The 14,252-nt window shown below is 37.6% G+C and overlaps 1 protein-coding gene across 3 annotated transcripts in view; it reads left to right on the forward strand.

The window, feature by feature from the left end:
* Window positions 1-14,252, forward strand: part of FOCAD (focadhesin) — a 320,136-nt gene that overhangs the window by 230,009 nt on the left and 75,875 nt on the right. The gene's annotated exons all lie outside the window — the stretch shown is intronic.

Consider the following 14,252-nt stretch of genomic DNA (forward strand, 5'->3'; position numbering starts at 1 on the left):
GGCTCTCCAGTGTAATGTTGACCAGGAGTGGTGAGAGCAGACATTCTTGCTCACAGTCTTGGGGGAAAGCATTCAGCTTAATGACATTAAATACGATGTTAGTATGGAGTTTTTGTAGGTATCCTTCACCGGGTTGACAAAGTTTCCTTTTATTCCTAAATTGCTGAGATTTTTTTGTTTTTCACAAACGGATGCAGGGTCTTGTCAAATGTTTCTTTCCCACATCTTTTGAAATGATTGTATACTTTTTTAGTATGTTAATATGAGGAATAATTTTGATAGATTTTTCTGTTGTGAACCAAACCCGCATTCCTGGGATAAACTCCATTTGATCATAATATATTGTCCTATTTATACATTGCTGGATTTGATTTGTTAATAATATTTAATTAGGAATGTTTTAATCTATGCCCATGAGGGATATTGTTATGTAGTTTCCTTTTAGTATCTTTGTATAGAGTGTTGTCAGGGTAATGCTATCATAATAAATAATATTTCTTTAAATTTTTGGTACAATAGGATATTCCAGGCTTGGAGGTTTCTTTAGAGCTGTTTGTAACTATGAATTCAGCTTATTTACCATATGAGACTATGTATTCATTTTATCTGCCTAGCTATTTATCTCTCTCTCTGTCCATCTGTACCTATCCATCTATCCATTCATATCTATCTGTTCTGTCTACCTACCTATCCGTCAGTTTGTACCTCCATTTATTCTTCCATCCATCTGTCCATCTGTCCCTACTAAACCTGAGGAAGGGATTTGGGTGATACGGCCTACACAATTAGTGTCTTTCTGCCTTTTGAAACTGTAAAATTCGGGCGGTTTTAGGGTTTTGTTTTGTTTTTTTGTCATGTTTATTTCCAGTGCCTGGTATTGTTGGTATGTAGTAGATAATGCATAAATGTTTGTTGAATTAATGTTATAATCCTTTGATACTTGGATGATATTATCTTTCATATATACATGTAGTGGGATAGTTTCCTTTTCCCAGAAATGTTATTAAATTGGTGGTGAATCTTGTAATTGTTGAAGTCTTACTAAGAAATGACATTACTGTCATCTGAGGTACTGTTTTGTATTGTGATTCATTTACATGGCTTAGCCTCTCCTCCCTGCCGAAGATTCCATACCCCTATAGGATATTCTGGTGCCTTTTTAATGCTCACAGCTATAAGTGGGTGAGTGAATGAATGAATGGGTAAAAGAAGTTTGATATGAATGTTCAAGAGCTATACTCTTCATATTTTGAAGTATATTTTGCTTTTTTAATTGCCAATATTTCTCAATAACTGTTAACCCAAGTAATTACAAGTCATGGGAAACTAGCTATTTCTAGAACTAGTGATGAATCATTTTGGAAAATGTTATATCCTGTTCTTTTGGGGAAAAAATTCTTTTTTCATTAACTACTTTTTAAATTTAATCTTTATTGTATTTTTGTCCCATTACCATTTATCCCCTTATACCCCCATGCCTGCAGCAATCACCACACTGCTGTCCATGTCCAGGAGTTCTTTTTCCTTTTTTCTCAGTTCTTCTACCCCTCACCCCCCCCCCCACCCCAGCTGTCATCCTGCTCTGTGTCTGAGTCTGTCTCCATTTTCTTTGTTAGTTCAGTTTGTTCATTAGATGCCACATGTGAATGATACCAGATGATAGTTGTCTTGCTCTGACTGGCTTATTTCACATAGCATAGTGTTCTCCAGATCCATCCATACTGTCTCAAAGGGTAAAATTATCTTCTTTTATACGGCCGAGTAGAGTTGCATTCTGTAAACGTCCCATAGTTGTTTTATCCACTCGTCTACTGATGGACACTTGAGCTGCGTCCGTATCTTGGTGATTGTAAATAACGCTGAAATGAATATAGGGGTGCTTGTGTTCTTTGGAATTAGAGTTTTGGGTTCTTTCAGATACATGCTCAGAAGTGGGATTGCTGAGTCAAAAAGGAGATCCATTTTTAATTTTTTGAGGTATCTCCGTACTGTCTTCCCCAGTGGCTGCTCAAGTCTGCATTCCCACCAACAGTGCAAAAGGGATCCCCTTTCTCCACATCCTCGCCAGCACTTGTTATTTGTTGATTTATTGATGATGATAATTCCGATAGGTATGAGATGATATTTCATTGTGGTATTAATTTACATTTCACTGATGATTAGCGACATTGAGCATCTTTTCATACATCTATTGGCCATTTGTATGTCCAATATTTCTTCTTCTTTTCTGACTGCAGGGCTAGGATTTCCTGTACTATGTTGAATAAGAGAGGTGAAAGCAAACATCCCTGTCTTGTTTCTGATCTTAAGGAGAACACTTATAGTTTTTGCCTATTGTCATATATGGCCTTTATTATGTTGAGGTGTGTTCCCTCTATTCCCACTTTCTGCGAGTTTTTATCATAAATGGTGATGGATTTTATCAAGTGCTTTTTCTGCTTCTATTGATATGATCATGTGGGTTTTATCCTTCATTTTATTTATGTGATGATTCATATTTATTGATTTACAAATGTTGTACCAACCTTGCATTCCCCAAATAAATCCCACTTGATCATGGTGTATGACCTTTTTGATGTATTGCTGTATTTGGTTTGCTAATATTTTGTGAAGTATTTTAGCATCTATGTTCATCAGGGATATTGGCCTATAATTTTCTTTCTTTTTAATATCTTTATCTGGTTTTGTAATTATCATAATGCTGAGCTAGAAAATGAGATGGGAGTCTTCTCTCCTTTTGAATTTTATGAAATAGTTTGAGAAGGAGAGGTATTAGTCCTTCTCGGAATGTTTGGTAAAATTTACCTGTGAAGGCATCCAGTCCAGGGTTTTTGTTTGTTGGGAGTTTTTTGATTACTACTTCCATTTCACTAGTTATAATCTGTCTATTCATATTCTCTTATTCTTTCTGATTTAGTTTTACAAGATGGTATGTTTCTAGGAATTTATCCATTTCATCCAGGGTGTCCAATTTGTTGGCATATAGTTGCTCAGAATATTTTCATATAATCCCTTGTATTTCTTTGGTATCAGTTGTTATTTCTCTTTCATTTCTGAAGTAAACTTGGGTCCTTTCTCTTTTTTTCTTGATGAGTCTGGTGAAAAGTTTATCAAACCTGTTTATCTTTTCAAAGACCAGCTCTTGGATGCATTGATCTTTTGTATTTTTTTTTCAGACTCTATTTCATTTATTTCTGCTCTGATCTTTCTACTCACTTTTGGGCTTTGCTTGTTATTCTTTTACAAGTTCCTTTAAGTGTAAAGTTAAATTATTTATTTGAACTTTTTCCTTTTTTTTTTTTTTTTTTTTTGAGATAGGCCTGCAATAGTATGAATTTCCCTGTAAGAGTTGCTTTGCCTGTGTCCCACAGATTTGGGATTGTTGTGTCCTCATTTTCATTTGTTTCAAGGTATCTTTTGATTTCTTCCTTGATCTTGTTGTTGACTCATTCATCATTTAATAACATGTTATTTAGGTTCCAAGTCTTTGCATGTTTTTCAGTGTTCTTCTTGTGATTGATTTCTAGTTCTATAACATTTTGGTCAGAGAAGATGCTTCATATAATTTCAATCTTCTTAAATTTATTGAGACTTGTTTTTTTGTCCTAAAATGTGGTCTGTCCTAGAAAACATTCCATGGGCACTTGAAATGTATATATATTCTGCTGCTTTGGGGTGAAATGCTCTGAACATATCAATTAAATCCATTTGTTCTAGTGTGCGTTTAAGGCCACTGTCTCCTTGTTGATTTTCTACCTGGAAGATCTATCCATTGAAGTCAAGGGAGTGTTAAAATTTCTGACTGTGACTGTATTTCTGTCGATCTCTACTTTTATGCCCATCAAGATTTGCTTCACATATTTAGGTGCTTCTATGTTAAGTAAGAGAATGTTTACTAGGATTATATCCTCTTGTTGGATTCTTTCTTTTATCATTATGTAATGTCCTCCTTTGTCTCTTACTATAGCCTTGGTTTTAAAGTCTATTTTGTTGGATATAAGTACTGCTACCGCAGCTTTTTTTCCTTTCCATTTGCATGAAATATCTTGTGTGTGGGTATCTTTTGATCTGAGGTAGGTGTCTTGGAGGCAGCATATATATAGGTCTTATTTTCTTATCTATTCAGCTACCCTGTGTCTTTGGTTGAAACATTTAAGCCATTTACTTATAAGGTGATTATTGATAGATACATATTGAGTGCCATTATGTTGTTATACTTCACGTTGTCCAAAATGCTTCTTAAGGTCTCCTCATTTTTTCAAATATTTTTTTCTTTTTGCTGCTCTGCCTGGGTGTTTTTTTCTTCCTTGTCTTCCAAATCACTGATATGATCCTCTGCTTCATCTGACCTGTTTATTCCTTCCAGTGTATTATTTATTTCAGATACTGCATTCTTTATTTCTGACTGGTCCTTTTTTATGGTTTCTGTGTCTTTTTTTTCATGCTGTTGAGTGTCCTTATCATCATTACTCCAAACTCTATATCTGATAAATTGCTTACCTCCATTCCATCTACTTCTTCTTCTGGATAATTCTCACTTTTCATTTGGGATCTATTTCTTTATCCTCCGATTTTGGCTGTTTCTTTGAGTTTGTTTCTATGTATTAGCTAGATCTGCAAAGACTCTAGTGTGGGCCTTTGTCAGACACTGCTTGTGGCTGGCCCTGGTCAACCTGTTTGGAGCTATCATTGACTTTTTTTAAAGTGAAACGCCCTCATATTACTTTTCAAAGACACAGATCTAAATGGATTTGAGTTTGATCTGACATACCAGGAGCCATTCTACATATAGTATTCTCCCCTTTTTCAATGGGCCTTACATCCCAAGACTCCCAGAGAAATTCCTGAAGCCACAGATAATACTACACCCTATATATACTATGTGTTTTCCTGTACAGACCTATGATGAAGTTTAATTTATAAATTAGGAACCACAACAATAATAAAATATAACTATTGTAACAATATACTATAATTAAAAGTCATATGAATATAGTCTCTCTCTCTCAAAATATCTTATTGTACTATATTCACCCTTCTTCTTCTTGCGGTGATGTGCGTTGATCGGTTTTTTACATAATGAAGTGAGGTAAATAACATAAATGTTGTGACAGCATTAGGCTACTGTAAGCGACACTTGAACACAAGCACTGTGATACTGGAACAGTCCAGCTGATAACTGAGACAGCTACGAAGTGACTAACCGGAAGGTAGTATATATATCATGGAGACACAGGACAAAGGGATGATTTATATCGTGGGTAGGGTGGGGCAGGAAGCCTAAGATTTCATCATAGTACTTGGAATGGTGCTCAATTTAAAAATTATGAATTGTTTCTAGAATTTTCCTTTTAATATTTTCATATTGCAGTTGATTGTGGTAACTAAAACCTCAAAAAGTAAAAGAGCAGATAAGAGGGGACGGCTGGAGGGACTACTGTGATCACTCTCCTGTTGAGATTTCTTTAAAACTGAAGTGTCCTCTCTCTTTTTGCTCCTTTAAACCGGGCACAACCAGGGGCCATTTCAGATCTACTAGGGCTTGTCCAAGCTCAAGGGACTCTCTCTTCTGCTCTGATTCCTAACTACTATATCTCATCCTGAAACTAACTTGGCACCTGTTAATGAGGAAGTTGAAGGTGAATAACATTTTCCTTCCCCGTCTTGTCATCCATGGCATTTCTAATTCTGACATCACACTCTCATCTACATTGAATGATTCTGGTTTGTCCCTGGATGAGAATGGCAGTCTTGCTTCATCATTTCCTCTGTCTTTGGGAACATGCAAATTTTCCTGATCCTGCTGCTGCTCCCACCCATATTTCTACCTCCACATTAGGCTGTGAGCTCTTTTTTCATTTTTATTTCAGTATAACCTCACCCATATTTCTACCTCCACATTAGGCTGTGAGCTCTTTTTTCATTTTTATTTCAGTATAACCTCATCTAAATTCTTTCTTCTTCTTGATCATTATTTGATTATTTTACCTTATGAATTAGTTTGTTTTCTTCTGTCTCCTTTAAATTTTTTCCCTAGATGCCCGAAAGTACATATGATATATAACCCATTATTTGAAATGCAAGGAGTGTATTTGCCTTTTTCTTTCACTTTCTTATTTATTTAAAAACCCGTATGTCTGTAATAAAGAACATGTAGTAGTATAGCCATTTATGCAATATGAAACCATTAGATGAAAATTCTGAATAATAATTGGGAGAAGCAGTATCTGTGCTTAATATACATTCTCCCTAGAAAACACTGTGAAAAGTATGATTTGCTGTATTTTAGAGACTCCATAATTACTATGTGATGTGAGTTGTTATGGTAACTGGCTTTCCCCCCTTCTATTAAATAACAATAAATGGTTGCTTGAGATGTGATTGAATTGTCAGCTTTCACGCTGACGTTACCCTGATGGGAAAGGGGTGGGGGGAGAAAGATAAACTGAACAGAGATATAATAAATGAGGGAAGAAGGGGAGAAAGAGAGAGAGAGAGAGAGTTTTAAATGTCCAGAAAGCAACTTCAAGGAGATGGGTGTCATTTTACTTTAAATATGTGTCCATAAGTCTTCCCTTCTTGTCTTCCAGTCACTATTTGTCATAGGATAGGAATAAAAAAAACATTATTTGGGGCAAACAAGATTAGTATTGACAGAAAATTGAAGCCTATCATGTCTTATATATAAACAATGGGATATTGAATGGCTTTGGGGGTCTCTAACTCTAAGTACAAATGATTTTTCTCCTGGGAATGTGGGAGGAGTGTGTGTGTGTGTGTGTGTGTCACAGACCAAATGTGGCAGCTTGCTATTCATATGTCTGTAGCAACTGAAGTTAAATACTTTTATTATATTGATAATGCATACATCTGGGGATCATGAAAAAAATGCCTTTGTGAAACTCAGGTTTTAAATCAATAGTAAACAGTTTACTTGTCATTTTTACATGCTGCCCTGCTTTATCTCATTCTAGTTTGACAACTAAAGCTTGCCTTATTGATCTGTAGTATTTAATGAGGGGCTGTTAAAAGGGTATTTCTTACAAACAAATAATCTTACTTGTTATGATCTGCCAGGGGCAGAAAATAATACCAAATTTCTAGGCAATGTATTCTGAATAGTAAATTAACTAATTAGGTGACCATGGAGTCCTTCCAGTAAGACACGTATCAGTGAGGAAACAAGATCTACTTTTCATTCTGCTTGTCAACATTGGCCTACACTGTGAACTGTGTATCTAAGCAGAGCATTTTCTGTTGCCTAGTATTTCAGATATACTTAATTAGAGACTGTAAGTTTGGTTAGGAAATTTAAAAATATAAAGTTTATCATACCAGCTTTAAAATTTTGCCTTGTCACTCACTGTGTTCTTCTTTTTAAAATATATTTTATTGATTATGCTATTATAGTTGTCCCATTCCCCCCCTTCACTCCACTCTGTCCTGCACATCCCCTCCCACCCACATTCCCCCTCTTTAGTTCATGTCCATGGGTGATACATATAAGTTCTTTGGCTTCTACATTTCCTATACAATTCTTAACCTCCCCCTGTCTATTTTCTACCTACCATTTATGCTACTTATTCTCTGTACTTTTCCCCCTTCTCTTCCCCTCCCACTCCCCTGTTGATAATCTTCCATGTGATCTCCATTTCTGTGGTTCTGTTTCTGTTCTAGTTGTTTGCTTAGTTTGCTTTTGTTTTTGTTTTAGGTGTGGTTGTTAATAACTGTGAGTTTGCTATCATTTATACTGTTCATAGTTTTTATCTTCTTTTTCTTAGATAAATTCCTTTAACATTTCATATAATAAGGGCTTGGTGATGGTGAACTCCTTTAACTTGACCTTATCTGAGAAGCACTTTATCTGCCCTTCCATTCTAAATGAAAGCTTGCTGGATACAATAATCTTGGATGTAGGTCTTTGTCGTTCATGACTTGGAATACTTCTTGCCAGCCCCTTCTTGCCTGTAAGGTCTCTTTTGAGAAATCAGCTGACAGCCTTATGGGAAGTCCTTTGTAGGTAACTGTGTCCTTTTCTCTTGCTGCTTCTAAGGTTCTCTTCTTCTGTTTAATCTTGGGGAATGTAATTATGATGTGCCTTGGTGTGTTCCTCCTTGGGTCCAGCTTCTTTGGGACTCTCTGAGCTTCCTGGACTTCCTGGAAGTCTATTTCCTTTGCCAGCTTAGGGAAGTTCTCCTTCATTATTTGTTCAAATAAGTTTTCCATTTTTTGCTCTTCCTCTTCTCCTTCTGGCACCCCTATAATTCGGATGTTGGAATGTTTCAAGATGTCCTGGAGATTCCTAAGCTTCTCCTCATTTTTTTGAATTTTTGTTTCTTCATTCTTGTCTGGTTGGATGTTTCTTTCTTCCTCCTGGTCCACACCATTGATTTGAGTTCCAGTTTCCTTCCCATTACCATTGGTTCCCTGTACATTTTCCTTTGTTTCAGTTAGCATAGCCTTCAAATTTTCATCTAATTTGTGACCAAATTCACCCAGTTCTGTGAGCATACTGACTACCAGTGTTTTGGACTGTGCATCTGATAGGTTGGCTATCTCTTCATTGCTTAGTTGTATTTTTTCTGGAGCTTTGATCTGTTCTTTCATTTGGGCCTTTTTTTTTTTTTTTTGTCTTGGCATGCCTGTTACATAAAGGGGCAGAGCCTTAGGTGTTCACCAGGGCTGGGTAATGCTGGTTGCTGCGCTGTGACGCTATATGTGGGGGAGGGGTCCAAGAGGGAACAATGGTGCTTGTTCTGCTCTCTGCCAGTTTTCAGTCACTCCCTCCACTACCCACCATCAAATTGGGCCGTTTGGTGCTGCTTCCCAAGTGGGTGGGTTTGTGTATGTTCTAGGACCCTGTGGGTCTCTCCAACAATCTCTCCTGTGAAGCTGGCAGTTTATTCTGCTGCTGCCTCACCCCCCACAGGTGTTTTCAATAAGTGGTTTGAGGCTTGATTTCCCGGAGCTAGAGCCCTGGGATGTGAGGTCTGTTATCTGGTACACCAGCTGCTGCCTTGCCAGCCAGCTGCAGCTTTGCCCACCCCATTCCACAATCCACCACCTCTCTGGTTCTGCCAGTTGCCACCTTGCTGCGAGTCCTCTCCGCCCAGCTGCCTGTCTCTGCCCCTCCTACTGGTCTGGATGAATGTTTCTTCTTTATCTCCCTGGTTGTTGGACTTCCATACAGTTCGATTTTCTGTCAGTTCTGGTTGTTTTTTGTTTTTAATTTGTTGTTGTCCTTCTTTTGGTCATGTGAGGAGGCACAGTGTGTCTACCTACACCTCCATCTTGGCTGGAAGTCACTCACTGTGTTCTTATCTGGAATTAAACATTTCCTGGCTAGAACATTTTGGACATGCTTTTATAAAATTTCAAATAATTATATCCTCAGCAATGTGTTTGAGTTTTGCTATTTCTACTAAAAAATTTTTTCTAAAATTGTGCTTCTAGCATGATTGAAATTTGTACATCATAATCTTTTATGATCACTTGTTTATGGTAGTGTGGTTTTCACATGACAAAATTTTGTCTTAAAGCAAATACATTTAGTTTGGTTAAAGTCAGCAGGTACTTAATTGAACGTTTATGTGCAGGACACTGTTATGGGTGCCATGGGAGAGATTCTGGGATGAATAGGACATGATTTCTTCCCGTAGGATTGTGTGAGATTAATGCCCTTACACAAATAACCTAAGATTGAATTTATTGAGTGTTAGAAGAGAGGCTGATAATGTACTGGAAATTATTTCAGTAAGTACCAATGAGATGAAAACAGCATTAAACGAAGAGGAAGCAGCAAATGCAAAGGTCCTGTTGAATATAGGATAGGCTTGGGAATTGGTTTATAACCCAGTTCAGCCAGAATACAGGTTAAATGGAAGAGAAGAGCAGAAGATCAAGTGGGGAGGTGGGTTGAGGATCTTAGCCAACATTATAACAAATTATTTCTTAAAGTAAATGTACTTTTGAATCTAAAAGTCTTTGAACATAGTACAAAAGAGTTTGAACTTTATTCTTTAATGAACCACAAGGGTTTTTGAAAAGAAGTTCTGAGTTAATGTGATAGTAGTTATGCCATTTAGGGTGTACTAGAAGGAGGAAAGGCCCTGACTGGGTGGCTTAGTTGGTTGGAGCTTTGTTCTGTGCACCAAAATGTTGTGGGTTCGATCCCTGGTTGGGGCACTTATGGGAGGCAACAGATCAATGTTTATTGCTCACTTACTCTCTCTTTCTCAAATCAATAAACATTTCTCTGAGTGAGGATTAAAAAAGAGAGAAGGAGGAAAGATTTTAGTTTTAGGGGATTACTTAGGTGACCTCAGTAATCTAGGCAGAATTTAGGACTAAACCAATGAGGAAGAAAGTAGGAACAAATATAATAACCATTTCAGATGTATGGTTGGTAGTTCAGTTAGGGGAAAGAAAGAAGTCCAAAAGAAACCAGAAGTTTTAAGCTTGTATGACTGGGAGATTGATGGGTAATATTGATTGAAGAAGGAACAATGAGCACAAGAGTGGGTTTTGAATGATGACGAAGAAATGTACAGTGTGTAATAGATGGCAGAAGGTGTGTGGGTGAGAAATACATGTTCTAAAAATAGTGATTTCTATTTATTTTTAATTTTATTTTTGTTGAGGTATACTACACATACAGTAGATTTTACACCATTTACTGTATAGTTCTATGAATTTTAACAGTATACCCATTTGTGTGACCAGTACCACAGTCAAGATAAGAAAAGTTTTATCACTCTAAAAATTCCCCATGCACCTTTGTAGTCAACCCCTTCCCTCCCGCCCCCCGTCTTCTTATAACCACTGATCTCTTTCATGTCCCTCTAGTTAAACTGCTTAAAGAGTCCTAGGAGCCACCACAAACTGGGGTCTGATGATCAGGAGGTCTGAGTGCCAAGTCCCCAGCCTTTGCCCTGACGTCATCTGGACAAGATTGAAGTCTCTGTTTTCTGCTTTATATGTTGGCATTTTCCTTAACAATTTGAGTGGGATGGAAATATTTAACAGCTAAATACTTGAAAACTATTATTCTGCAGTGCTCCTGGAACGACTGTCTGAGCCACCATTATCCCTTACTGGCCTGTTGCATGAGTAGGCTTCCTCATGTTGACCTTTGCCCTCTACAATTATTATAGTGGTCAGCATGATTCCTTTACAATGGATCAGATGATGTCCTCCTCCTTCTCAAAAAATTTTTAATAGCTCCCCATTAATAAGAATAAAGGCATGTCCTGAAAAATGACCTCAAAGACCCTGAATTCTCTGGCTCCCTGCTCATTCATCAGCCTATTCTCTTTCTACTCCCCTCTGTGCTGTTGATACTGGCCTTCGTTCTGTTCTCTAACAGATCAGCCATGTGCTGTGCTCATTTTAAGACTTTGCCTTATCTCTTTTTATTTTAATTGAACTATAGTTCACATAACATAAAACTAACCACATTAAAGTTTACAACTCATAGCATTTAGTACATTCACAATATACACTGTCACGTCTACATTGTTCCAGAACCGGTTCATCACCCTCACGTGAGACATGTATCCCTTAAGCAATGGGGAGGGGAAACCCCCCTTTTCCCCTACCTTCTTTTTCTATTTTCTTCCCTCCTTCATCCCCATACTGGAAACCACTAATTTACTTCTGTCCCTATGGATTTACCTGTTCTGGATATTTCACATAAATGGGATCATGTAATATATGACCTTTTGTGTCTGGCTTCTTTCACTTAGCATGTTTTCAAGGTTCATCTACACCATTGCATGTGTCAATACCTCATTTCTTTTTGTGGCTGAACAATATTATATTGTGGATGTACTATATTTTATTTATCCATTCATTCATTCATGAACCTTTAGGTTATTTTCACATTTTGGCTATTTTGAAAATGCTGCTATGAAATTGTTCTTAATTTCAATGTCTCTGGTTATATTTTGCTTGCTTGTTTGTTTTATTGATTAGGTTCCACTTAAAGGTGAGATCATATGGTATTTGTCTTTCATCGGCTGGCTTATTTCACTTAGCATAATGCTCTCCAGGTCCATCCATGCAATAGCAAAGGGTGGGAGCTCCTCCTTTCTTTCTGCTGTGTAGTATTCCATCGTGTAAATGTACCATAGTTTTCTGATCCACTCATTTACTGATGGACACTTAGGTTGCTTCCAGAACTTGGCTATTGTAAATTGTGCTGCTATGAACATTGGGGTACATAGGTTCTTATGGATTGCTGTTTCAGGGTTCTTAGGAAACCTGAATGAATAGGCAGTTTCATTTTTAGTTTTCTGAGGAAATTCCATACTATTTTCCACAGTGGCTGCACCAGTCTGCGCTCCCACCAACAGTGCACTAGGGTTCCCTTTTCTCCACATCCTCTCCAACACTTGTTGTTTGTTGATTTGTTTATGATGGCCATTCTGACTGGTGTGAAGTGGTATCTCATTATGGTTTTAATTTGTATCTCTCTCTGATGGCTAGTGATGCTGAGCATCTTTTCATATGTCTCTGGACCCTCATATAAGTCATGACACCATAAAAGACCTAGAGGAAAACATAGGCAGGGAAATCTCAGATATTCCACACAGTAATATTTTCACGGATATGTCCCCTAGAGCAAGGGACATAAAGGGAAGAATAAACAAATGGGGTCTTATCAGAATGAATTTTTTAAAGACTTTATTTATTTATTTTTAGAGAAAGGGGAAGGCAGAGAGAAAGAGAGGGTGGGAAACATTGATGTGAGAGAGAATCATCGATCGGTTGCCTCTCACATATCCCCAGCCAGGGACCTGGCCCACAACAGAAGCATGTGCCCCGACTGTAAATGGAACCAGCGACCTTTCAGTTTGCAGGATGCCATCCAGTCCACTGAACCACACCAGTCAGTGCTGAAATTATTTTGTTGATTAAGTTTACTTCAAGGGCTTCTCACAAGTAATGCAAATTATACATAACTTTCATACTTTAAGAGTGTGAATTGTATTTTCCAGCCTAGCAACATTAACCTTTATGGGTAGCTATATATCGAATTGGAATAGCTTCCTCTTTTGCCTGTAACACAACTGGAATGTGGGTGTTGGCTGTCTTTAAGCTGTTTCCCTAAGTCTCTCTTCAGTGAGAGAAGGAGCAAGAGAATGCATCTTTAAGGAGATTTGTTCACAGCGAACTCCATGGAACACTAAGACTAGGTGTAATTTCATAAAACATGAGGAGTGCAGGCTGATGTCTAGGCCCGAGCACTCCACTGCGTCCCTGCACCGCCTCAGATGTGGTTGGAGCAGCAGCGGGAGGATCAGCTTTAACCTTCAGTTTATAACTTCCTTTTAAATCGGTTTCCTGGCATGAATGTCTTTGTTCTTAGAAACTCAACGTTTAATTTGCTCATTTTCCTTTATATTTTTTCCATAATGCTTTCTTTTTGTTTTAACTCAGGTTTAAAAACCAATTGAGACCATTGTCTTTCCAAAACACTCGGTGCTCTTATTGCCAATTTGCTGGGGCTGCAGATCGCCTCAGTCATGCAGTGGTCATGACGTCCATGAATTACAATACTTGGCAGGGAAATTTTTAATATTTTGAGGTTCTGATGTGAGAGATAAAAGTGTTGGTTGTGGTGTTTGAGTGTTCTTTCTGGTAAATCCAAATCTCAAAATACAATTTAGAGATAGTTAATATAGTTCACGAAAAGGGAACAGAATTGATATGAAAAAACTAAGAAAATTCCTCCCATTTTGGAAACAAAGGGCAAAAAACAAAGACTAATTAATGCCTCCCAGCTTGAAATGTGGCCACGGGTGGCCTGTTCCTTCAGGGATTTTTAGTACCATGTTGACAAGGCTCCCCCTGCTCTCCCCAACAGAGAGAATACTTCATCAGAAAAGGAAAAAAACCTGTCTTTATCATTTTTTAAAGTTCATTTCATGGTTCCAATACCTTTTTCATGCTGTTTGAGTATCTAATTCTTTAAAACACAGCAGTGGATTGAGAGGTGGTAGGTAACGGGCAGAATTAATCTCTTCGTTCTCCATAGAGTCTTCATAATTTTGCCTTATAATCTATTTGTGCCTGTCTCTGACTCTCACACTGGAAAGCTCAGTGAGGACACAGGTTAGCTGACATTCTTTATATTTTCTCATAAAACTTTGTGTGTAGTGGGCCCCCACTAAAACTAGAATTAGACAGCAGAGGCCATGAGACCCGACTCTATTCAGAGAGGCTGTTGTCTTCCCTGTCACAAAGCAATT

The sequence above is a fragment of the Desmodus rotundus genome, chromosome 1, assembly GCF_022682495.2.
Source record: "Desmodus rotundus isolate HL8 chromosome 1, HLdesRot8A.1, whole genome shotgun sequence".
NCBI lineage: Eukaryota > Metazoa > Chordata > Mammalia > Chiroptera > Phyllostomidae > Desmodus > Desmodus rotundus.